The sequence below is a fragment of the Amblyomma mixtum genome, chromosome 4 (assembly GCF_055824585.1).
Source record: "Amblyomma mixtum isolate Tamu chromosome 4, ASM5582458v1, whole genome shotgun sequence".
In the NCBI taxonomy this organism is placed as follows: domain Eukaryota; kingdom Metazoa; phylum Arthropoda; class Arachnida; order Ixodida; family Ixodidae; genus Amblyomma; species Amblyomma mixtum.
The window spans coordinates 65,919,385-65,946,682 of record NC_143015.1 but is presented as its reverse complement, the minus strand read 5'-3'; the positions used below and the strand labels follow the sequence as shown (position 1 = coordinate 65,946,682).

The 27,298-nt window shown below is 47.9% G+C and overlaps 1 pseudogene; it reads right to left on the bottom strand.

Moving 5' to 3' along the window:
- LOC149346676 (uncharacterized) lies at positions 1-25,596 on the bottom strand (annotated as a pseudogene).
- Positions 25,597-27,298: the final 1,702 nt, after the last annotated feature.

Here is a 27,298-nt window from a genome sequence, read left to right as displayed (position 1 = left end):
GTGAATATTCATATAAAACGATTATCCAAGAGAGGCAGCGAAGCTCCAGTGGTGGAACCATAATTTATAGAATTAAAGTTGTAGCTGTCGAAAGTGAACTCCACTAGAGAACACACTTCATGATGTCAAAATATCAAATCTATGATTGCCATGTTATACGCACAGAAAGTTTTCATTTTCCTACTGATGGCGACAGCAAACTACCTAGTGCCAAATCTTGGCCGAGGAAGACAAGTTTAGGCAATGGCCTCCGATATCGGATACGAAGGCAGGGTTTAGTAAACCTGGCCGACTCTCTTGCGTCACCCAATCTTGGAGGCCACATAAATGAGCATTATGAACGCCGTTCTACTAACAGACCGTGCTGCAGTGCTGAATCCTGCATATACCAATCTGGGCAGCATGCTGTGTGACGTAGGAGTGAGCGTTGTTTTTGAAACAGTTGTCAAACAAAACTACAATGTGCCCTAGATAGATATGCGAATCGCTATCAGAAAATTCAGGTTATCAGGTTATCCTTCTTGAGGAAGCCCTTGCCGCAGTGGTCGCAGTATTATGGTTTCTCGTCCGAGTGACTGCGAAGGTGGTCTGTCAGGTAATTCTTCCTGGTAAAGGCCATGCTGCAGTGGTCGCACTGGTATGGTTTCTCACCCGTGTGGGTGCGAAAGTGCCTTATCAAGTCATCCTTCTTGAGGAAGCCCTTGCTGCAGTGGCTGCATTGGTATGGCTTCTCACCCGTGTGGATGCTAAGGTGCCTCGCCAGGTCATCCCTCCTAAGGAAGCTCTTGCTGCACTGGTCACACTGGTATGGCTTCTCACCCGTGTGGATGCGAAGGTGGTCCCTCAAGTAATCCTTCCTTGCAAAGGCCATGCTGCAGTGGTTGCACTGGTATGGCTTCTCGCCCGAGTGAATGCGAAGGTGATCTGTCAGGAAGCCCTTCCTGGTAAAGGTCATGGGACACAGGTGGCAGCTGTACGGTCTTTCGCCCGTGTGGACGCGCAGATGCGTCATCAGGTCATCCTTCCTGAGGAAGCTCTTGCTGCACTGGTCGCATGGGTATGGCTTCTCGCCCGAGTGGAAGTGAAGGTGGTCTCTCAAGTAATCCTTCCTTGCAAAGGCCATGCTGCAGTGGCTGCATTGGTATGGCTTCTCACCCGTGTGGATGCAAAGGTGCCTCGTCAGGTTAACCTTCCTGGTAAAGGCCATGCTGCAGTGGCTGCACTGATATGGCTCCTGTCCTGTGTGGGTGCGAAGGTGCTCCGTCAAGTCGTCCTTCTTAAGGAAGCTCTTGCTGCAGTGGTCGCACTGGTATGGCTTCTCACCCGTGTGGGTGCGAAGGTGCCTCGTGAGGTCGTCCTTTTTGAAGTAGCCCTCGCTGCAGTGGCTACAGAGAAAGGGACGCTCGCCGGTGTGAATGTACATCAATGGCATCTCTCCCACTGGCAGTTCTTGATGAGGTGGACAGCTGGGCCGTTCAGAAGCGGTGGTCAAGTCTGTGCAATGCAAAAAGGTAAACATCTGAAGGGCATGTGAAAATGCAGACATGAAAAGGTCGCCCAGCATTTAAAGAGATTATGAATGTTATGAAGGCGCTCTAGTTAAGGACTTGATGTACACTTCAGTTAGCCAAACTTTAAGATGACTAGGCCTTGAAAGAAAATGTTCTGTTTAGAAGCTTGCATACACTTCACATCACCACGACAACTTACAAATGGCCAATCACTGAAAAAAGACATTTGAAGCTCCGAGCAGAACATGCAAAGGTTGAAAGCACTGTGCCGATTACAGTCGGTACTATTCAGGTAGAAAAGTTCACACTGCAGCACATACGATTCTGCCTATCACATATGCACCTTGTCACCAGCTATCTTATGGAAATGGAAGAGTCGTAAAAAAACATCCAACAAGATACAGTTTTCATGCAAGATAAAAAAGCCGCCGCGGTGGCTCAGTGTTTATAGCACTCGGCTGTTGTCCCGAAAGGCACAGATTCGATCCCGGCCACAGCGGCCGAATTTCGATGGAGGAGAAATTCTAGAAGCTTCTCCGCCAGGTAGTTACGTGCAGTGACCTGAACGCTCTGCGTCTGCTACCTCGGACGAAGAACAGCTGGACGCCCCCACTCCAGCTGTTTTTGTGCTTTGTGTCGTGCCCGTGTGATTGAACAGTGATCTCCCAGATCTTCACGCGCGTGCGACCTGTATATATGTATATGTTTACCATGTAGATATGTAAATAGATTCATTGAAAGTGTACCCCTCCCCCTGTCCTTTCTACTGTCCCCTCACCCCTTTTCTTTCACTTCTACTCTCTGCCTGCTATCCTTTATTTCGCTGCCCCAGCTCAGGTGCTTCCAGTCGCGATAGCAGATGCCGGGGAAGCAAACATTCTTTTACCTTCCATATCAAATGTTCAGTAAATAACCACTTCAGCATCATCATCATCATCCTAGAAGCCCATCCACTGAGCAATGTCGGTGATATTAAAGAGCCCCAGTTGGTTGAAATTTCCGGTGCTGTTCACTACGGCGTCCCTCATAGCCAGAGTCACTTTGGGACATAAACTCCCCATAAACCATAAACATATATCACAAATTGGAAGCCATTCCATGCTCTCAAAACGAGGGGAGCAAACAGCACTTTTCTCAAACCTAATCAAATATGAATAGCGTATCTTCGCTGCTGATTCGATTATGAATCGAATAGCTAACATACTTGTGGGATTATTCACAAGGTGTGTGAATATTCATATGAAACGATTATTCAAGACAGGCAGCGAAGCTCCAGTGGTGGAACCATAATTTATAGAATTAAAGTTGTAGCTGTCAAAAGTGAACTCCACTAGAGAACACACTTCATGATGTCAAAATATCGAATCTATGATTGCCATGTTATACGCACAGAAAGTTTTCATTTTCCTACTGATGGCGACAGCAAACTACCTAGTGCCAAATCTTGGCCGAGGAAGACAAGCTTAGGCAATGGCCTCCGATATCGAATATGAAGGCAGGGTTTGGTAAGCCTGGCCGACTGTCTCGCGCCACTCAATCTTGGAGGCCACATAAATGAGCATTATGAACGCCATACTACTAACAGACCGTGCTGCAGTGCTGAATCCTGCATATACCAATCTGGGCAGCATGCTGTGCGACATAGGAGTGAGCCTTGTTTCTGAAACAGTTGTCAAACAAAACTACGATGTGCCCTAGATGGATATGCGAAGCGCTATTAGAAAATTTTGAATATTCGCACACCCACACTCTTAAGACTTCTACATTCAAGGCTGTTCTATGTGAAGGCAGTGTCCCACTAAATAAATGAGACCTGCAAAGCAACCTACCATGAAGTACGGATCAGTTTGCTTGACAAGGCCCGATTTTTTTTTTTAATTTCATGTACTCAAACCAAGTCACGTAACTAAACATGCAGTTTTATGAAATATCCAGTCTTTCCAATCACATTGTGGGTCACAACAATACACAACACAATACACAACACAGGAAAAGTTGGGAGATGAACGAAGGAGGCACAAAATAGGTTATTTTCACAACCACACGCAAGCTGAAATATTCTTCAGGAAGCTGTATGTTAAGCTGATGATTACAATATACATGCTCCAGGCTATGCATACAAGTCTGCCTTGGCAAATGGTTCTAAAACGAAACGCAAAACGAAAGCACACAGGCAACACCAGGAAACACGGAAAAGGCAGAAAAAAAAGAAAAAATTCCTTTTCCCACACCTCGGGATGCCACCAGGAATAGACACTTCTTACAAGTCACAAGCAATCCTGATTGTTACCTTTTTGTTGTTTGTGCAATGTATACAAATACAAGACATCACGCAGGAGAAAACACAATGTGAAAAACAAGCTCTTACACAAGTCTATAGGATATCTGTCAAATTCTTCAGTTCCATTAGGAACATCACAAAATGTATTATTAATATTATTTCTTTACAAAAACAACTGGCTATTAGCTAGTTTGGGCACTGCACCAAATCTATCAATGCTCTTTTTAATTGAAATCTCTGCTTTTTAAAGCCTAAGACTATCATCTTGGAGTAGCTCAAGTTTATGTGCGACAGCAGTTTACACGTGATTAAGAAATCTAATAAAGCACAGTAATGAGTAAGTTGTCACGAACACATGGGTATGTGGAATACTATGGATTTACAAACTACTCTATGGTCACCTGAATAATAAGTTAATGAGGTTTAACGTACCAAAGCAACTCAAGTTATTGCCACATTGGAAGGCTCCAAATAATTTCGACCATCTGGGTTTCTCTAAAGTGCACAGTATACGAGTCTCTCGCACTTCGCCTCAATCGAAATGCGAATGCCACGGCTGGGATTGAACCAGTGTCTTCGGAGTCAACAGCCTTGCACCATAACCACTGAGCCACCATGGTGGCTACCTGAACTGCTGCCAGGTAATATGGGGAGAAATACTCCAGAATATGCGTGCCATGCACGTGGACATTCTGATCACTTCAAATGCACAAACTTCACAGGCACCCAGAACAGAACATGCAAGAATTGCGTATTTATTATACATTGGTTTTATGGCAACTACAAATCTGCAAAATCTACAAATTTAGGTGAGTTAAATTTTTCAAATATATTATGTGGATAAAGGATTGCAGAACAAGCATGGGGCACGGAAACTGTAATCATGCTTCACCACACAGCAAGGTAACCTGCTGCTACGAGTGGCACTGGTGCACCCTTATTGTATCCACAAAAATACTTGCTTTGCGACCACAAAATACCCTTTCGTTTCCTGGCATGACAAGCCCTTCAACCTGACGGCAAGCATCACTCAATGCTCACACCACGTCACGTGAAGAGACACACCACCTTGCGGACACTTTTCGAAGGAGCACCTTTTAAAAAAAAATGAAATAGGCTCAAAAGTAGGGTTCGAGGCCATCAGACGAACCAGCGATGCAATTTGGACATATCTCACACGTTCCACAATCTTTGGACTTCCTACATATTAAACCGAGAGGTCTGGTCATTACAGTTGCACTTACGAGTATGTTCAATGAATTCAATGGCAATGTATGCAGTAGAACTTCAGCAATGCATTCAGGTACAGTCTGAACATTCCCAGTACAAAACGGTGGCCCAGTAATCACTCATGTACATACAATGAAAACATGCAAGGTTGATCTGCATAAATAAAGGGCAAGTTAACAAAGCGTACAATGCAATACAAAATGAGCTATATAGGTTTAGGTTATCACGAGAATATATTACTTAAAAGCACGGAAGCAATACCGTAACTGACATTGCCAGACTATGCTTAGCCGATCCAGTATACACCACCAGGTCTGCTTCATTTTGGAAAATATCTACCTGCCGGACTACTTACGGTCGACAAATGCTGTGCGATCAGTTACCACGGATGCTAAATGACTATATAAATCAGGGCATCGACATTACTAAACTGACACTTTCTGATTTCATTGCCATGTTCACCTGTTGAAACTAATGAATCTTACTCTATTTTCTGCACCATGTGATATGCGCTAAATTGGTGTATGTAGTTTGCTTTAAGAAGTTGCATGTTTGTAACACTTGGTATGGTTGCATTTTTATTGTTGCGTATTTTGCTTTGTTTTTGCGCTGTTCTCACTGCTGCCAGTGCTTGTTGTGGGGCCAAGGACAACTCAAGCCGTGCCTGAACGGCTTTTCCCTTGGTTCCTTTTTTTCACTGTATAGTGAGAAAAGAAAATAAAATAACTGTCAAATGCTCACAATTGGTGCAATACCCTCTTAACCTGCATGAATCGCGACTGTGAGTGCTGAAACACAAGATGGCAAGGTGTGCTGGATCGAGACTAGGACATTGACGAGTTGGTAACGGGTAGTCCACAGATTGATCCAGTGCAGACTTGCCACTTGTCGAAAATGTAAGAAAGTACGGCTTCAAACCTGAAAAACAAAGAAAAAGAAAATACATTACCTCTGCACGGAATATCCTCTCTCCCTTCTCGCATACATTTACAGAGTTAGTAGTATAGTAGCAGTGCACGAATTTTCTACACTTCTAATAGCTTGCAAACAGAATTTGCTATTCAATCCGCACTGGACTTTCACTGTTTGAACCTCCTGAACGTTCAAAAAGTATTAATGCCTTGTTCATCTAAACTCAGCACGAAACATCGCGACGAATGGCAGAATTTTGCACTTGTCATATCAGCTGATTTTCTCCTCCCTAACAGAATTGACTGCCAGTATGAGGCAAAAGTCCATGAGCGGACATATTATGTTTGGCATAAAATAAATGCACTAATGGCCATCAAGTATCTCTGCAGTGCGGTCACTGTGAGGTCGCAGGTCAGAAAACGAAGTGCACTGCATGCACACGTCATTGAGTCGTGCCACCATGCAGTAGGTAACATGCGGTCCTGACTGAGAGCGATTTCAGTGACATTTAGGTCACTATGATAAGAGACGCGGCAAGCATGGAAGTGGCTCCATGCTTGCCGCTTGCTTGCTCCAAGTCCATGCTCCAGCAGAGAGGCTTCCAACGGTGGCTGGTGCCACCACCAGGCAGTTTTTTACGTCATTCTACCACGACTGTGAGAGTAATGTTTGATTATTTAAGCGCCGCTTGTTCCTCACTGCAAATGAACAATTATTGAAGCTAAAAAAAGCGCAAAAGCAATAAAATGAACTTTTGAAATTTTACACGCCCACGCGGAAGGATGGTGGCTATCAGGCCTTCCTCCACGACTTGAACGCAGATGGCAGCACATTCACAGGAGTGGTAACTGCCTGGCACACAGGGCCTCCATGGCTCAGGGTAACACAGACACCTCCAGCAGATGTCTCTAGCACATCCTAGCTCAACATGGGCAGGCAAACAGGGTGTTGAGATTACATCAAAGACTAGAGGGCAAACACTGGGTCACGGCCGACAACTTACACAATGTACAAAGCTCAACTGTACAAACTAAAGTGCTTTCCTTGCTTCAGTGTAGGAATATTACCCAAATACCTTACTTGTCAGGGAACTCGCAACTACTGAAATAATTTGATGGGCATTGTGACCAGGTTAAATGCTATGCATTCTACCATCAACGAGTTTGTACTAACACTGGCGTCAAAATCAGCCCCTTACAAGACCGCTGAGGCCAAGGCAGTTCTTCTCAGACACGAGTTGTAATAAGCGCCGATCTGTAACAAAACACACTGCCATTAACTGAGCTCCTTCTGTCCTGGCGGTGTGGTAAGGGCACTTTTATTTTCCTTTCTTTTTTAAAGCCTTTTCTAACATACATTCTATAGTGATGCTGTTATCACCATTACCTAGTAATGGCAGACCAGTAACAGACAGCTCCATGGCCATGCTTGTTTTTGTAAACAGTATTGTCACATCAGCATTGCACATGCTATACGACGATGGTGGACACATGCAGCATGACGGAGTGCATTTGCATAACAGACAGAAGGCGGGTGCAGTTTTCTCTAAAAGAGTATACACACCTATCTTCTGGGTGCACACTTTCTTGTTTATGATGATGCGTAAGGCATTACTATATATGAATTTCTACCTGGTATTCTCCTATGACCGCTAGATAATTTATACTCTAATTTATTTCTCCTGCTGTTTCGATTTCAACAGTCGAATGAGGACTGTGACATCATAGTGTGGTTATAAGTCACATAAGGCACGAAAAAACTGGAATCGCTGCTTCCGCATTCGTCGTCATTCCGGCTCTTGATGAAGGCTGGCTTCAGCACGGTAGAGAATTAAAACGAAAAAACACCAATTATATCGGCGTTTTTCTATGCCGCACGTGACATAAAACCACTCTGACATCACAGCTATCGTTCGGCCGTTGAAACCTAAACTGATACAGCATGACAGAAAAATATGATTATAAATTATTTAGCGGTGGTAAGTAAGTACCACATGGTAGTTCATGCTTAGTTGTGTCTGCCGCGTCATTGTAGACAAGAAAACATGCCACCAAAGTTAGGATTCTATACTCCTTTAATGCGTGGGTGATCACGGTGCTTGCAATGACTCACTGTGACTTTTCTTTTTGCTTAGGTGGCCTCCACATCTGAATTCAGCAAGTGGCAGCATCTGCTACACCGCCACTTACAAACTGCCTTTGAGGTCCCCAGTCAGCCCACGCCTATCAAGTCATTCAACCGCCAACGTCCGCCGACAGCAAACGCGAGTTGTGCAGTTCAAATAAAATGAAGCTCAATGTTATCACGCAAATCTCATCACCTGCAACTGGTGGACGACCGAAGACTCTTTTCAGGTAGAGTGGTGACATCCTGAACCATGCTAGCAAACTGTCAAAGGTCTCGCATGACAGATTGAACAGCTAGCCTCTTGAATGGAAAGTCCAAGCATTACATTACTACCTCTTCAAAGCACCCACTGACTCAGAAGGGAGAATTCAAATTCTCCATCACTGTCAGAATAAAAAGTTTCATGGCCACTGGCAAGAAATGTCTGACCTCAAAGAAATGCACAGCACAGAAATAGAACCACTTGACAAACACTAACATATGGCTGCTGCAGCAGACCTCAGCGCAGCAAATGAATGTTTCTGAACATTTAAGCTCGATTTGGACGCTGCATCAACAACGCTAGCATCAAGCTACACTTGGACTGCAAGAACTTGCACTGCTGCACTGACACAGCACTTTTTGTGAATCTGCGCACAAAGTGCAGCCATACTGAGGAGACCTTCAGAGCATGGTAACAGGAGAGGTCATTTACGAATGAATGAATTTACAGGATACGAGCACTAAGCTATGGGTCTCCGCAGGTTGACAGCAGCTGTCCTGAAATGTTCTGCCCCTGGGTGCGCGGACTCCACTGATGCCTGTGCAATGAAAACACACAAAAGAACAACAGTGCACAAATGCACAAAAACCATAACAGCACCGTTCAGCATACTACATGGTAGACAGTTATGCATTTGTAGGTGATTACTGAAAGCAATGGAAGGACACCAAGGGTATTTCCTCCTTCTTGGGCACCGGGTGTTAAGGCACAAAATCACACAACATACTCGTTCAAAACCACAACTGTGAGGGGTGGTTTTTTTTTTTATCCCAAAGAAAGCCTATGTGATACGACCGAGCAGTGGTTGTCCATGAGATTTTCCAGTGTTTAATGCAGGCTACAGGTATCGTCGTTACAGTCGCGTCCACAGGCTCCCACAAGTAAGAGGGTGCTGAGGGTGCGTGTAGGGAGAAGACGTGCGCACATCGGCTCCGCTTATGATCGGTCCTTACTGCGGTCTGTCAACTCGGACCCCACGAATCTTGGCACCATCGTCTCTGCGAAGTTCAGCGGCACAAAGGGGCACCATTTTCATCAAGGTGGGCCCATTTCTGACGAAATTCTGAGACTTTGAAGATTTCGCCCCCCGCCGCGGCACTAAACCTAACGGCAGCGAGGCATTCGCCAGCCCCCGGCTGGGGATTTCCGGCGATGGCGGCCCCCAATACGGTTACCGGCTATGATCTGCTGTCCATGCAAGTCGTATGCATGGAAACCGTTCAACCCGAGGACCTTCCAACATCGGAAGATGAATACTTGGAGGATATGGCGAAAATCTGGAGACGCCGGCAGAAGACAAACGCTCCCAAGATAACTGGCGCCGCCGCCCAGCAACAGGCCGTTGTTCGGTCTGCGCATGCTCCGCAAGGGAGTGTCGGTGGCGCGGCCTTGAAGGGCGCAACATGCAAACCCTAGTGGCGGCCGCAGCAGACGCCGCGCATTGGACGCGACGAACTCATCGTGGTGCTCACGCCATGCAAGACGCTGGATCTGAAGGCCACCTTCGCTCCAGGTCAAGCCGGAGTTGCCGTGCGCAACATCCTACGGGACTGTGGAGAGGTGCAACTCTCTGTATGGCCCGTGTGGGACCAAAATGTGCTAGTGTGTGGGCTGAACTCTGTGCCAGCTGCTGAGAAGCTCCTTGGCAATGTCACGCTGACGGTCGGAGACTGCCAGCTTCTGTTTCGCGGGCACGCCAAGGCTTCTGCCAAGGTCTGCAAGGGAGTGATCAACGCTCACCCCAGCGAAACGTCAGCTACCCTCAAGCAGAAGCTGGAGTGAAGACACGGGGAAATCCTATCCGTGCGCAAGCTGGGCAGCACCGCCATCGCAGTGGTCACCTTTCAAGGGAAGAAGGTACCCCACCAAATCTTCTGCAGCGACCAGGGCATCCATGTGACACTGTACAAGACGACGATCCCCGCCTGTCATCTATGCGGCACGGTGGGGCACCGGGCTGACATCTGCCCGTGGCCGCAGTCGGGACACTGCGGCCTCTGCGGCTCTCAGGTGGCCACCACACCCGAGGGCATAGCACAACATGAATGCACCCTCCGATGTCTGCTGTGCGTGGGTGCCCACTTCACCGTGCTGCCGGCTGCGTCGGCAAGTATGGGAAAGCAATCAAGCCAGGACCATCACGGACTGAAACCAAGCGAAAGTCGGCTCAGAAGCAAGCTCCGCCCACCAATGCCAAGGACAGCAAGTCCACTTCTGCGCCGGGCAAGTCCAGGCATGTCAAGACGGCTGGTCCGGGACCCAGGTGAGCTTGCTGAACTTCAGCGCTGGGGATTTCCCGCCTCTAGCAACTGCCCAAAACAAGGTGAGCGATTGGGCTAGGGCTGCCTCCGGGCCTCTCTCTCCCTCCCTCTCTCCAACGGAAGCTGCCCTACAGAGGCAAAACGTTGAACTTAGGCACGAAACAGAATTCTTAGCACGGAAAATTCAGGAGCTGGAGGCTAAGTTAGAGGGACGTAAAGAACCTCAAGCTGGTCCTTCCGAGCCTATAGAACTAGCCGAGCCGGAGGACCGAGATGAGAGTGCCTCGGTCGCATCTGGGCTGACAAGCGTGTCGCAGCAGTCGGCCAGCACAGTGGTTGGTAGGCTGCCAATGGTAGAGAGCCGCATGTACATCCTGGAAAGCGAAATTGATGCTCTGCCAGGTAAAATCATGGAAATCATGCCCGCCATAGGGGCACAGGTTGCTGAGACAGCTCTCTCTGTCGTTCAGGACCAAATTGGAGCTCAACTAAACACTGCCGCTCCCGCTCGCAGTCTCCGTGACCAGACCTCTGCAGGCGGAAGGTGGTCCTTCTCCAGGACACAGGCTCGCTAGAAAACATTCCGGCCGCTCTGTCTCCGGAGGTGCTGGTGCCTCCGCCTGAGGCCCCATCAGCTTCCGGGGTGGGACCTGCCCCCCAAAATTAAAGAATTACATTCACAATGGCTAGCCGAACCCAGCGGAAAGCCAACAATAATTCGGAGCAAATCGAGATCATCCAGTGGAACTGCAGGGGTCTACGGAGCTGGAAGAAACGATCACACCTCTAGCTCTACCTGCAGTCTCTTGGTACCGCACCGGTACTCCTAGCTCTTCAGGAACCCGGCGCGGGCGCTAAATTCACAGGGTATAGCTCGTTTCAAGGGGACCCTACAATGTGCATCCAGGCGAACAAGGCGTACACCGCAGTCCCAATATACCTCGAACTGGAGACTGAACAGGAATACAGTATGATCAAGGTCTTGCCGCTTAAGCACCGTGACCTGTCAATACATGTCCTTAACATTTACTGCCCCCCGCATAAGCCGCGCGTGACCTTCAATGAAATCTTCTACCGCGCGCTCAAATCGGCTGACAAGGAACCTCTAGTGATCGTTGGGGACTTCAATGCTCCAAGCTTACATTGGGGCTACCACTTTGAGAAGGCCTGAGCACGCAAGCTGGAGGAGCTCATTTCCACCCTTCGTCTTACACTCCTCATGGATCCGTGTTGTCCCACACGTGTCGGCAACTCGGTTACACGAGACACATGCCCAGATCTGACTCTCGTTACGAACACCAGAGACGCTACCTGGGAGAACCTGGGAGAGACTCTTGGTAGTGATCACTGCCTTCCCCAGGTTACACTTCTGGCGAAGGCAGCTCGCAAAAAGTGGGGCCACACTAAATTGACCAATTAGCATAAGTTTCAAACACAAGAGATACCTGCCATGCTCTTTTCCGGCAGATATGCGGAGTGGGCAAAGCAATTAGACACAATACAAAGACAACACATCACGATACTTCAGACTACCGAAGAGATCCTTGCAGTGGACAATCATCTCCTGTACTTGTGGGAGGCGCGCCGAAGTCTTAACAAACGGTGCAAGAAGCAAAAGCTGAATCGCAAACTTAAGGCTCGCATTGTCGACCTCACGCAGCAGGCTGCGGCATATGCTGCCCAGCTCACCGATTCAAACTGGATTGAGAAGTGTAATTCGGCAGCGCGTCAGATGAGCTCGAGAGGAACATGGCGCTTCTTTTGCAGTCTCATTGACTCCGCCCAAACGAGAGGGGAGACGCAAAGACAGCTCCGGCGGGCTTTGCACGGGTGCCAAGGTACGACGGCTCAACTCGCGGACACCCTGTGCGACAGATATCTCTGCCGCATAGAGGACCCAGTTGGGCCCGAGTACGAGTATGCGGGAAAGCCGAATCCCGACAATGATGCCCCTTTTGAGTTACACGACTTTAAGGCGGCTTTAGCTAAAATGCGGCAAGGTACGGCTCCGGGTCGGGATCACATAACAGTCAATCTGTTGGCGAACCTCCCCGATTCAGCCTACCCCCCCCCCCCCCCCCCCCCCCCCCCACCTGCTAGAGTACATTAACCAGATTTGGGACGGGCATCCACTCCTTCCCGAATGGAAGACCTCCTTGATCACTTTCATCCCTAAGCCAGGCAAGACAGTGAATACCGACAACCTGAGTCCCATCTCACTAACCTCTTGTGTGGGCAAGCTTATGGAGACGATGGTTAGGGATCGCCTCTCTCCACACATAGAGACCAAGGGTCTCTTTGCAGACACTATGTTCGGGTTCCGACCACATATGTCTGCACAGGACATCCTCCTCCAGTTACATCGCTACATAATACGACCCACTACCATGCGCCACAATGACAAGGCCATCCTTGCCCTTGATCTTAAGGGGGCCTTTGATAACGTTCGTCATGGCAGCACCTTGGCAAACTTGAGTACCACCGATTGTGGATGCAAGGCATTCACCTATGTACGAGACTTTCTCTCAAAGCGTCAGGCCTTCCTCAAGATTGAGGACGACAAATACGGACCATACACAATGGGTACACGGGGTGCACTCCAAGGGGCGGTCTTGTCGCCGCTTCTTTCCAACATTGCCATGATGCACCTTCCCCACCAATTGGCCCGGGTGGAAGGCATCCATCACGCACTCTACGTGGATGACATAACAATTTGGACTACCGAAGGGAGCCTTGGAGAATCACCTTCAGCAGGCCGCCACCATAATCGATAGCTACGCTGTCGGCTGTGGTCTTCAATGTGCTCCAAACAACACGAGTTCGCAAATCTCTGACGGGAGGTCTTATCAGAGAGGTCGAGGAGCTCCGCATGCTAGGCCTGTTCATCCATAACAGGCTCAGCCCGGAATCCACTATTGCCAAACTCAAGCGCATAGGCGAACAGGTCGGAAGCATGATCCATCGCGTTTCTACCAAGCACGGTGGGTTCCGAGGCAGGGATGCGCTTTGGCTCGCCCATGCCTTCGTGACCAGCAGGATCCTCTACTCCGTTCCCTATCTTCGCACTACGAAACAACAAGAAATAAGAATCGATGCCATCGTTAGAAAGGCCACAAAGCGAGCACTGGGCCTCCCAGTGGCCACCTCCAATGCTAAGTAGTCGGAGTTGGGGGTGATCAACTCCTATCAGGAGTTACGGGAGGCCCACCTCGTGAACCAATATACGCGACTATCGCAGACGGCATCCGGGCGCCGTCTGCTAGACCGCTTGCACATCCACCACGAGTGCACTCCAGAGGAGACGTGTCGGATTCCGGAGCAATGGCGTCACAAGCTCTGGGTCCCTCCACTCCAGGGCAACATGGACACGCATACACATGAAGGCAGACGAGAGGCGCGTGTTTGGGCCCTCGAACACAACACGGATCTAAACATGGTGTATACTACGTTGATGTGCCAGGGCCGTTGCCCACTGGATTCTACACGGCCGCAGTAGTTCCCAGGACCAATGCGTTAACGGCCTCTCCTTTAGAGTTCGAAATTGAGCACAGGCCAAGGAAGCAGCCATTGCGCTTGCCGCCTCGGACTTGAATTCGAAGGTAATCGTGACAGATTCGTGTCGAGCCTGTGAACACTACCTGTCTGGCGAGGTTTCACCTTTAGCCTACTGTATATTAAAGCGCGCAGTGAGGGAATCGGACCCTTCGCCCAAACGCATAGTTTGGACTCTCGGCCATCAGGGCGTTAGAAGTAATGAGGCTGCGGACGCGGCTGCCCGAGCGCTTACGTACCGGGCACCTCATCCAGGCTCTTCCAGCTCAGAGATTGTACAACCGCTTCTGCAGTTCAGGAAAATTCTGGACGACTATTGGGAACGCCATCGGCTTTTCTCAGTCCCTGCTAAGGGCCTGAGTAAAGCCGATGAGCAACTCTGAGACGCCTGCAGACCAACACTCTATTGTGTCCTGCAATAGCGAAACATTTCGACCCCAAAATGGATGGGCGCTGCCCTCACAGTGGGGAAGTATCCGATACCTTCCACATGGTTTGGGCCTGTCAGAAGAATCCTTCCCTTCCCCCCAATCCTTCCCCTTCCTGAGAGGCATAGGAGGCAGCCCTGCTCAACTGCTCGGGGCTGGAGTCTCAAAGGGCTCTGTTCCAACAGGCGCGAGTAGCGGCCTTGTCCAGCAGGGTCCTGGACTTAGGACTCCACCTATGTAAAGGGCCATTTTTGGTCTGCAAACTCTCCTTTAGTTCATTAAAAAGTCACCACCACCATCACCCACAAGTAACAAGAGCGCATTATGAACGATTTTTGGCTGTCTAATCTGCACTAATCAGCGCTTATGGGCACCTATGGCATCGACATAACTTATACCCTTCACAGCAAGGCTAGCCATATATAATGTAACACCCTCACGACAGATTAATTCGCTATATGACTAATGCTGTATGGTTATCGCGCCAGATCATCGTGCGACGGCTTCGTGGGCTCGGCACGAGCGCATGTCAGCGCGTGCACCCCTCTATCTCTCTCTCTCCCCTTCGGGTACCGTTTAAAAGCGCTGGCCGGTTACCAGTCTGTTACAGGGGAGGGGGGTATCTGTTGCAGCTGGCGTCTTCGCTTCGGCGGACGCTGTTGTTGCGACGCGCGTCTTTTCTTTCTCTTTCCTCTTTCAACTCTCCTCTATCTGCCCGTGGCAGAGGTGGTGGCTCAGCTCGAGCCAGTCGGCAGGCCCGTGCAATTTCCTTTTCATCCTTTCTTCAGTCGCAACAACGACAACAATAAATGTCTTTCCATCCCAGCTCCCTCAGTGGACTGTCAGTCTCTTCGGGTGCTGCGTCTCGGCTATAAAACGCACAGCGTCTCGGCCTGGCGTATCGCCGGTAGCATAGCGTAGCGGCGACTTAGGAACTAAGAGCAAATGTGAACACGCACTCCACGCGTTAATGTCCGATAGAGAAGAAACTGGGCATAGAAAAGTCACTCTGGTGTCTGTGTCAGCAAAACGGTCGCAGCTGCAACCTTACAGCGTTTTACGACTTGCCCGCAGAAGAATGAGTTGCAGTAGCAGTGGCAGTAGCAGATGCAGAGGGCCCACTCGGAAAGGTTTCACCGCGGCAAATCGATCTGCTACTGCGCCTGGACTTTGTTTACAAAGTTTTGCACAGTCGAAATTAAAAAAAAAAAAAAAAACGAAACCACTCGCGCTTCGCGCAGTCATTTGGCTGAGTAAGCACCCACAACAGGCCGGTACACTCTCACGAATCGCACACTGTGATCCCCTAATGCTCTGCCGTAGATACACAACCACGATACGACTTTGTGAAGCTTGAAAAAGAGAAATTTTCCTTCCTCCAAGGCACTCGCAGTTCCTGGCCATTTTTCTGGGCAATTCCTAACTCGATGGATAGATGGATGATAAATGGCTTTACCCTTTGTATCGGGTGGCAGCTCTCGCCATCTAGCCTATACATCCCCTATTGTTAATTGATATTTCTTTTCCCTTTCTTTCGCATTCGCTCTTAGAATGTCTAGTTTGGATATCTTTTTCCTTTCCGAATTAACCCCTCCCTTGATTTCCTCCACTAACCTTTCAACCTCCCCTTCGTCAATGTCACGCCTCTCCCACGGTGTAAGAATATTTTAGGTGAGACGACGCCGCCGCTCTCCGCTTCGCGACAAACCTCTGCTTCTCAGCTCTCCAACAGATGGCGCTACCAACTCAGACCCGGTAGTGCCCGGTCGCTGTGTGGGCGAAGTCACGGCATAAGAATAGGTGCGACAAGTAAACAAGAAATCAACTTGGTCTCGCAACGTCATCGTTGCGAGGCCAAAGCAAATCGCATAGAGTTTCTTACTATTACCTAGAGGGAAAGCTGGCAGCCCGTCTATGGGAGTTTGCATGGCGACCCCTCGAGACCACTTCAGCCACCATGGGCGCTCAAAGCATCATGGGGCGGTGAGCTACTTGTTGCGGAACTGCAACTTTTGGCCAAAAAATGATAGAAAAATAAAGCTGTTTGATAACTACAAACGTCCTAACATTCAATATCTTGTCTAATGATTGCAACAAACGAGCAGAAAAGCATTTAAGTGCAAAGTTCGCCCAAAATAAGAGACGACTCGCTCTCCTATTGGCCAAGCATTGAACACTATAAAAGCTAGTATTTCGTAATTAACAGGCACATTTTTAAAAGTAAATATGTTTTAAAAAAAATGTTGTTGCTTAGATACTTCAAGAAGTTTTTTAATAGCATTTCGGAAAAGTGAAACCTTTTATTGGCGTCGTGTGGCTATGCGTTTTTACTACTATGGTTTTTGCACACTGCGTTCGCGTGAAAGTCGTCTGCGCACACACGAACAGCGTTTTCGGAATGAAACATTTCAGTAGTGCCACTCCGTGTTCCCGATAAACTACGACTGTCTCGCAACAAGTAGCTCACCGCCCCATGATGCTTTGGGCGTCCATGTTGGCTGAAGTGCAGCGCCGCCAGCTTTCCCTCTAGGTAATAGTAAGAAACTCTATGGCAAATCGTCCAGTAAAATAAATAGCATCACTTAACAGCTTCATGTTAACCCCTAGCGTTCGGTTTTATGTGCAGCGAAGGCGAAACAGCGAGTGGGGGGGCTAAGCCCCGTTCGTCCGGCCGATGTTGAAGCATGCGTTAGGTAGTTTCTCTGATACTGGCTATCGCATGAATAAACGTCTGCAATGTTTTCGCTTACCCCAGTCACCCGTCGTAGGCGGTCAAGCGTAGCTACTGTTATACACCGACACCGAGCTTATATTCTACCGCTCACGATCGAATGGCCCGTCATGGCAATAACGCCGCAAGTTGGTGATAAGCGTCAAAGTAAAGGGAATTCACAGGAAACAGTTGCAACATTTCAGCCCAGAAGACGGCTAATAAACTGTGATAACCCTTGCACCCTTATTCTGCTGTGTTGGCGTGATATTGACAACTCAGATTCGATACTGTCTGTATGCTTTAATATTCCTACGTTAAGATAAGATACATACAGTTTATAGTGTTCATGAGAAGAATGCATACATTTGTGTGGATGGCAAAAAGGCGTTGACATCATAAATTTCATTTATTTGCAAAAGAGCTTGCCGGTCGGCATGGATTCTGAGAGTATCCGACAGGCTACTGCATGCACGACATACAGGGTCTGTTCTGAAAGTAGTAGGACTGGTTTTTTCCTGGGCGAACGGGCGGACGAGAGGTGGTCTGCGCGTGCGGGATATTGGGAATGCTGGGGAAAATCGGCAGTCGGCTCTCGGCCGTTGAAGAGAGGAGGTCGCTTGTACTGTGAACCACTGTGGAAACGTCTCGTCACGCAGAATCGTCGAGCGTTTACTGGATCAGCTATACGCGATCAAATTTTGAGTGAATCTTAGTAAAACGGGCAAAGAGACTCACAACATGATTAAGGAGGCCTACGGTGACACTTCCATGGGTATATCAGGTGTTTTTTGAGTGGCACAACCTTTTCCGAGAAGGTAAGGAAAGAGTGGAGGAAGACGACCGCTCCAGACGCCCTTCGACCAGCAAGACCAACGAAAATGTGTAGCGAGTGAAACATTTACTTAACAGTGATCGTAGAATGAGTATCAGAATGATTGCTGATGACTTGAGCATTCCTCAAACCCAAGTTTTTGAGATCGTGGCAGAAAACTTATCCATGAGGAAAGCGTGCGCGAAGTTGGTGCTGGGAGTGTTGTCAGAGGAGGAAAAGGCCAACCGGTAGGATCTTCTTCATGTGAATGAGGACCCCGATTTTTTGCCCAGCACAAGGCGGCAACGCTTCCTCAGCCCCCCTACAGCCTCGACTTGGCCCCGTGAGACTTTTTTCTATTCCCGAGAATAAATTCGACGCTTGAGGGGAACCATCACGGATCGGTAGAGATAGTTCAACAGGCCGTGACGAGGGAGCTAAACAGCATTCCGGTCCAGGCGTTCCTGGAGGCGCACGAAAACTGTTTAAAAAAATGAGTCCTACTACTTTCAGAACAGACCATGTATGTCTCCCACCGGTAACAGCAGTGGGCATCTTTTATGCCTCCATTTACGCTGGCAGTCAACTAACGCACATTCCGGAGCCACAGAAGGAAACTCCTTCATATTAGGTCCTCCACTGCAAATGTGTAAGTTGTGAACGGTTTTTAGCACATCCTCAACTTGAGATTTCGACACAGCAAAATTATTTATGTCTACAGCACTGCACTCAACCGGCTTCCCGAATATGTATACTTGCAAAGCCATGTCACTTTTCACATGCACCGACTTTCTGTTAAAAAATACACATGCACCGTCACTAGTGCGTAGCAGAGAGGCGTCGTGGAACACGAGGTCACGGAACCCTTCCGCGTCGATGCGATGCACAGCCCAGGACGGTGTCGGAAGACAGAGAGTTGATGCTGTGTTGAACATTTCTTCGAACGGCGATGAAGTGCAGAGGTCACTTGCCCCGACAACATCGCTGCCCTTGTTGACTTTGCCGTCTGCGCTTTGAGCAAATGGTGCTGCTGGCAGGGTTTGAAGTCCGGTACCTCCACTGCTGGTCCTGCGCGTACACGCGGAGGAAGCTGCACGACAAGCCTGTCGTCTTGACTGCTTGCGAGGACTTCTCACCTTCTTTGACAAGTAGCTCGGCGCTCCTTCGAAAATAGTTGGCAGAGCATCCTTGGCAAGTCCCGCTCTCCTGTTGCCCGACATCAGAACGCGGCCATCAATAGCTGCGGACCACGTTTACAGTATGAAGTGAGGAGCGAAATGTTTTCCACAGACACGGTCCGTGCGCTGCAGTATCCGGTCTTTGCGAGGGATCGCCCGTACGTCTCCATGCGTCCAGCCTGGCTTGGTCGTGCGGCGGCGTAAAAAGCGATAACTTCTCTTTACAGGACTTATAGCCTGTGTTGCAGTAAGGTACAAAGCACTTCCCCATCGCGCAGCATACCAGTACACTAAACAACCAAACAGATCGACGCGCAAACACACGTGCGCGCGATCACAAGAGCAGGCGCAGAGGCGGGCGCGGCGGGCGCTAGGGCGCTAAAGCCCCTCGAGGGGCTTTATAGGGCGCTAGTTTCGCGCGCCACCTCTCGAGGGCTCTTCTCACTAGAACTCAACTCTCCTCTCCCCGGGAAGCGTCGCCTCCGCGCCGTTCTCTCACCTAAAATATTCTTACACCGTGGCCTCTCCCATGCACTCGCCCGTCCTCCCTAGGTGGTGTTGGTCCTCCCCAGCAAATCCCAGTGTTGCTGTTCACTCTGGTAGGGCTAGCAGGAGTTTTGTACACCTCAAAAACAAGTGCTCTATGGTCTCCGTTTCTGTTTTAAGGCGCCTCATACTGTCGTGACCAAGACACCTCCATGCCAAGACGTGTTAGTAAATTTGTCGGCGTTTCAGAGTGGTCGAAATAATCGTGACGTCACTGCGCACGAATTTCAAACAAAGCCAATTGTACTTTGGCTAGTAACCATGTTAAAAAACATGATTACTTTTCCAGTAGGACCAGGTAAATAAATAAAACCGAGTAGGAAATTGCTCGAGTAGGGGAATCGAACCAGGGTCTCCGGAGTGCGAGACAATCACTATGGTGCCTAGAATACAATCACGCTAACCACTTCGCCATGCCAGCTCGATGGTTTGGAATGGACAAAGGCGTTCGTTCATCCCCATCCTTACGGGATGGGGGTGAACCCACCCCCATCGTTCACCCCCATCCTCCCCTTTCCTTACGGGGAGGTTCAGGTGTACACCGAGATATGCGAGACAGATATATTTCCTTTCCTCAAAAACCAATCTACCATCGAGCAAAGCGTAGAGCCGAACGGGCAATGGCGTTCTGTGGACTCCCTGGAAGCGTTGCAAGACGCTGTCGCATTCCGCGCTTATAGGCGAAGCTTAACATCTTAACCACAACTTTAGGGCCTTGTACAAAGTGCCCCCCCCCCCCGAATTTTACATTGGTTGCATTAACACACAAAAGAAAGTTACAACTAGTGAACTTCGCGACGGTGGCAGAAAATGCCATCGCACAGATTACTATTCTCATGGGCCATAGCTTTAAGCGCTGCATTTTGTGGAGCCAGAAATTCTTTTCTGCAAAGGCATGAGGTATGCCTGGACGTGAGAGTAAAAGTATGGAAGTGAAGCTTGGCTATTTACACAGCCAGTTTAGCCAAGGCACAGCACAGCTTTCAGGTTCTACAACGCAGACCACAAATCACCCAAGCAAGTTTCACAGTGAGAATGTGCACAATACTTTGTATGACAGCAACTGTATAAAATACCCATGCCAAGTAGACAAAGTCACACACGAAAAATTGGCTGTGGTTAAACCTGGAGTGACACAAGCTCCGTCGAGCCGCATACTTATAAAGCTGCGACCCCTCCCACTCACACACACCGACATAGCACATGCGCACAGCTGCTGCAGCTCGTTTCGCCCTCCACACCAAGTGACCAACCGGCTCAATGCCACGGCGCTGCCATGGAGCTCAAGGGGTGCCAAGCTGAAGGCTCGAAGAGCTGGTGTAGTGTAGCTCTCGCTACAGAACAGATATAAAGTTGAAGCTCACAATACAGAGCTTAATTTTTCACTGCTTTGGAACAAACATTGCCACATGCATATCACCTCTCTTTTAACAACTACAAGTGCACAAACTGTGATAAATTACACATTTCCAACAATAGCTCAATGGCCACAAACCCAAAATCCCTGTCACAAATGGCCACAAACTCAAAAACCATGTCAAGTTCAGCCACTGAAGAAAAACACTTCATGGAAATTTTGCAAGGCTCACTTCTACGACATTTGAACACAAAAAAATTTGGGGGCCACTTAAGCTCCGCTTTTAAAAGTACGATGTGAGAGGGCCTCTTGCCTATGCAGACGCAGACTCTGCTTCCTCTTTGAAAATCAGTCATTTTGTGAAAGACCACCCGACATACATACAAAGCCCCACTTTAAGCAAGCCGTATGAAGTGCCTGTGTGGGGTATGGCTCGCAAATCGTGAGTCAGGGGCTTCCGATGCACCGCTGGTGTGGCTGGCACCTTGTATGGGAGTATCTTGTTAATGCCATATTTTCGACCAGTCCGCATTTTTCTGTCATGCAGACACCGACTTTTCTGCGACACGGAGTCTTTGTGTTTTCGTGTAAAAATAAATGGTAAGGAATAAAAAGGCAGGGTAACAACTGCTTTTCTGGCAAAAGTATAAAACAGTGTCAGCTAAATTACAGCACCCTAGTAAAAGATTTATAATATTTAGGGAAGCAGTCTGAAACAAAAAAATATGCCAGGTACTACACATTCAAGAGAGAGAAAAAGATCTCAACAACTGGCAATGCAGAAAGCGGCACAGCGGTCTTTTTGAATACTTTTATTTCTTAAACACAGCAAAGAGGAGCCTGTGTATCACCTCGAGGCTGGACTTTCTTATGTCCTTCTCGTATCTCCTATTAACACCACTGTATCGCATAAAAATAGAAAGAACATTGCAGAAGATGTTCCTGTGCTGTTACACAATGCAGGAATGTGCACTGGTACTATTTCACAACTTCATAAACCATGCAACAAAGACAAGTGTACTGGGAATACACATATTGGATAAATGGTTCAACCATTTACCGGCCTGACATGGCTGATAGAGACGTGGCAAAAGCAACCGCTCACACATGCTATTTGGCAGCATTTAGCTTTAGTTTGCTAGGAATTAAAGAGCACTCGGCTAGAAATGCTTTTTGGCCAAGAAAGCCTTCCTTCATGGCACTGCTGTTTCCCTTTCGTGTATCTTCCATTTGTGCCATAGCTAACGTGCTTGGCCCCAAAAGACTTCAGGCACAAGTCACACTGGAATGGTTTATCAACCCTGTGGGCTCGCACATGTTTCTTGAGGGTTGATCGCTTCACAAAGGACACGGTTAACAATGGAACGGCTTCCCACCCGTGCGGGTGCGGATGTGCCCTACCAGGTGGTTCTTTCGTGAAAAGCTCCTGCTGCAGTACTTGCAGAGGTATGGACGTTCAGCGGTGTGAATGGTGAGATGCGTCAGCAGCTTGCTTCTCGTCGAAATGTGCCCGCCACAGTGGCTACACTTCAAGCCTGTGTCTTCACTCCGGTCAGCTCCCTCGCTAGTATCCCTGGTTGTCGCGACTTGGCCCACAAGGCAAGATCCATCACCCAAAACTTATTCACAAGGAACACCGCATACAAAGAGCAGCGCTGTGTTTGAAAGCCAGAATGTTTTGAATAAAATGCAGTGATTTGTCTAACTTACTGGGCACTGTGCCCGCGAGCTAGTAAATGTTGAAGGCGGTCTTAGAAAACAGCCTTGCCAGCATACGAAATGCCGGGTTTAACAACCCAAGCTAAAAGAGCATTCAAGTTGTGTAACTCTGCCCCATTTCGAAGTCCATTTACATTTGAAGGAAAAAGGTTTCAGCCTGATAACAATTCATGACTGATGACGAGCTCGGAGACCGTGAGAAATTTGAAAGACAGAGCTGACCCATGCACTTGCACTTTAAGACGGGAACCTTCAAAAATTTTAAGCCAGAGATTCTTTTATTTTTAAAGAGTAAATGAGTGGCAAGAATCACGACTTTAGACACGGTATGCAGCAGTTACTAGCACGAAGCTCCCAGGATGCAAAAATCGGAGAGGGTCATTGCTGAAGAGAAATGCACGAAGACCAACTCCCTCACAATTGAGATCCCTCCATAGTATACCCCCTGGACCTCTTGCTTTGGGGGTACGTCAAGGATCAAGTCTACTAGAGACCCAATCACATCAGACAACTTAGAAAGAAAAAATAAGTCCGAAAGTAAGTACAGAGACCGTGATCAAGAATGCCATGGAAGGTGTGCAGCAGATGGCGATCTGTTTGAACACGCACTGAAATCAAGGCGGTTCTTTATCAAGCAACAATCTTCGAAAAAAAGAACCTATCACAGTTTCCCCTTCCCCAAATCCCTCTCCGCCATCGCCTACTTTCCTGAGTTTCAAGCTTAAAAAAAGTTTCGTTCTTCTTTTTCATAAACAAGTAAGCTTCATTACTTTGCTAATGCTTGGCCAGCGACATACATTTGCGCTGTGATGTGACAAGAGCTGAATGCCCAGATGCCTACAACCAGAAGAGCAACCTTTTTTTTCAGTGTCAGCAAGCGCACTACGATTGTTCTGCACTCCTGTGGCAACGCGCATGGCTATCGAGGTGTGCCGGCTGTGTAAAGGCCATAGGACACAGGTGGCAGCTGTACGGTCTGTCGCCCTTGTGAATGCGAAGGTGCCTCATCAGGTTATCCTTCTTGAGGAAGCCCTTACTGCAGTGGTCGCACTAGTATGGCTTCTCACCCGAGTGACTGCGAAGGTGATCTGTTAGGGAATCCTTCCTGGTAAAAGCCATGCTGCAGTGGCTGCACTGATATGGCTTTTCACCCGTGTGGATGCTAAGGTGCCTCGTCAGGTCATCCTTCCTTGTAAAGGCCATTCTGCAGTGGCTGCATTGGTATGGCTTCTCACCCGTGTGGATGGAAAGGTGCCTCGTCAGGTTAACCTTCCTTGAGAAGCCCTTGCTGCAGTAGCTGCATTGATATGGCTCCTCACCTGTGTGGGTGCGAAGGTGCCTTGTCAGGTCATCCTTCTTGAGGAAGCCCTTGCTGCACTGGTCACACTGGTGTGGCTTCTCACCCGAGTGGGTGCGAAGGTGGTCTCTCAGGTAATCCTTCCTTGAAAAGGCCATGCTGCAGTGGTCGCACTGGTATGGCTTCTCGCCCGAGTGAATGCGAAGATGGTCTGTCAGGCAGTCCTTCCTGGTAAAGGCCATGGGACACAGGTGGCAGCTGTAGGGTCTTTCGCAAGTGTGGACGCGAAGGTGCCGCGCCAGGTCATCCTTCTTGAGGAAGCCCTTGCTGCAGTGGCTACAGAGGAAGGGACGCTCCCCGATGTGAACGTACATCAACGGCATCTCTCCCGCTGACAGTTCTTGTTTAGGTGGACAGCTGGACAGCTCAGAAATGGTGGTCAAGTCTTCTGCGCAATGGAGAAAAGTAACATTTCAAGGATATGTGAAAATGAAGACATAACAGGTGGCCCACCATTCAAAGAGATCACGAATGGTATGAAGACGCTCTAGTTAAGGACTTGATGTGCACTTCGGTCAGTCAAATTTTAAGACAACTAGGCCTTCAAAAAAAAAGTTCTCTCTTTGGAAGCTGGCATACACTTCACATCACCACGACAACTCACAAATGGCCAGCCACTGCAAAAAGACATTTGAAGCTCAGAGTAGAACACGCAAAGGTTGAAAGCACTGTGTCGACAACAATCAGTATTGTTCGTAGAAAAGTTCACACTGCAGCACACACAATTCTGCCTATCACATATGCACCTTGTCACCAGCTATCTTGCGGAAATGAATGAATGATAAGTACATTCAACAAAATACACTTTGCATGTAAGATAAAAAAGCTGCCGTGGTGACTCAGTGCTTCTGGCACTCGGCTGCTGACCCGAAAGACGTGGGTTCGATCCCAGCTGCAGCGGCCAAATTTCTATGGAGCCGAAATTCTATAAGCCCGTACACTATTCAATGTCAGTGATATTAAAAAAACCCCAGTTGATCAAAATTTCCGGAGGTCTTCACTACGGCGTCCCTCATAGCCTTTGGGACATTAAAACCACATAAACCATAAACAACAAACATATATCAAAAATCGGAAGAAATTCCAAAAGAAAGACACGAAGGGCACTTTTCTGAAACCTAATCAAATATGAATAGTGTATCTCTGGTTCTGATTGGAATATGAATCGAATAGTTAAACTACTTGTGGGATCAATCACAAGGTGTGTGAATATTCGAACCAGACGATTATTCGAGGGAGGCAGCGAAGCTCCAGTGGTGGAACCATAATTTGTAGAATTAAAAGTTGTAGCTGTCGAAAGACATAGCAGCGAACTGCAATAGACGATACACTTCATGATGTCAATATATAAAATCCATGATTGTCATACTATACGCATAGAAAGCTTTCATTTTCCAACTGATGACAACAGCAAACTACCTAACACTAACGGACCGTGCTGCAGTGCTGAATCCTGCATATACCAATTTGGGCAGAAAGCTGTGTGACATAGGAGTGAGCCTTGTTTTTGAAACAGTTGTCAAAAAGAGCTACGATGTGCCCTGTTCAAACTATGTAGCAGTTGTTTGAAAACTAATAAAAAACCTAACAGCGGATTCACTTCATTCAGCGAATGAAACAGATGGATATGCAAATTGCTATTAGAAAATTTTGAATATTCACACACCCACACTCTTAAGACTTATACTTTAAGATGCATACATTCAAGGCTGTTATAAGTAAAGGCAATGTTCCACCTAATAAATGACAGCTACAAAGCAACCTACCACGAAGTACGCATCAGTGTGCTTGACAAGGCCCAATTTTTTTTCTAATCTCATGTACTCAAACCAAGTCATATAATTAAAAATGCAGTTTTATGAACTATCCAGTCTTTCCAATCCCACTGTCGGTCACAACAATACAAAACACAGGAGAAGTTGGGAGATGAACAAAGGAGGCACAAAACAGCTTATTTTCACAACCACACGCAAGCTGAAATTTTCTTCAGGAAGCTGAATGTTAAGCTGATGATTATAATATTTATGCTTCAGGCTATGCATACAAGTCTGCCTTGGCAAATGATTCTAAAACAAAATGCAAAACAGTAAAGCGCACGGGCAACACCTAGAAACCCGGAACAGGCAAAAAAAAAAATTTTCTCATACCTCTGGATGCCACCAGTAGTAGACTTAGCTTACATGTCTCAAGAAATCCTGAAAGTTACCTTTTTTGTTTGTGCAATATATACAAATACAAGACATCAGGCAGGAAAAAACACAAGGTTTGGTTTGGTTTGTTGGGGTTTAACGTCCCAAAGCAACTTAGGCTATGAGGGACGCTGTAGTGAAGGTCTCCGGAAATTTTGAACACCCAAAATCCCTATCATGTATGACACGGGCTCTGACACACGTCTACAGGATATCTGTCAAGCTCTCCAGTTTCCGTTAGGAGCATCATAAAATGAAGTTACCATTTCTTTTACAAAAACAACTGGCTATGAGCTGCCGAAAACATACAGAAAACCAAAGTAATGTTCAATAGCCTTGCAAGGGAACAGCAGTTCGCAATTGGTAGCGAGGTGCTAGAAGTAGTAAGAGAATATGTCTACTTAGGGCAGGTAGTGACCGCAGATCCGGATCATGAGAGGGAAATAACTAGAAGAATAAGAATGGGGTGGAGCGCGTCCGGCAGGTTCTCTCAGGTCATGAATGGTAGCTTACCAATATCCATGAAGAGAAACGTATATAACAGCTGTATCCTACCGGTACTCACCTATGGGGCAGAAACGTGGAGGTTAATGAAGAGGGTTCAGCTTAAGTTAAGAACAACGCAGCGAGCTATGGAAAGGAAAATGATAGGTGTAACGTTAAGAGATCGGAAGAGGGCGGAGTGGGTGAGGGAACAAACGCGGGTTAATGATATCCTAGTTGAAATCAAGAGGAAGAAGTGGGCTTGGGCAGGGCATGTAATGCGAAGGCAAGATAACCGCTGGTCCTTAAGGGTAACGGAGTGGATTCCAAGAGAAAGCAAACGTAGCAGGGGACGGCAGAAAGTTAGGTGGGCGGATGAGA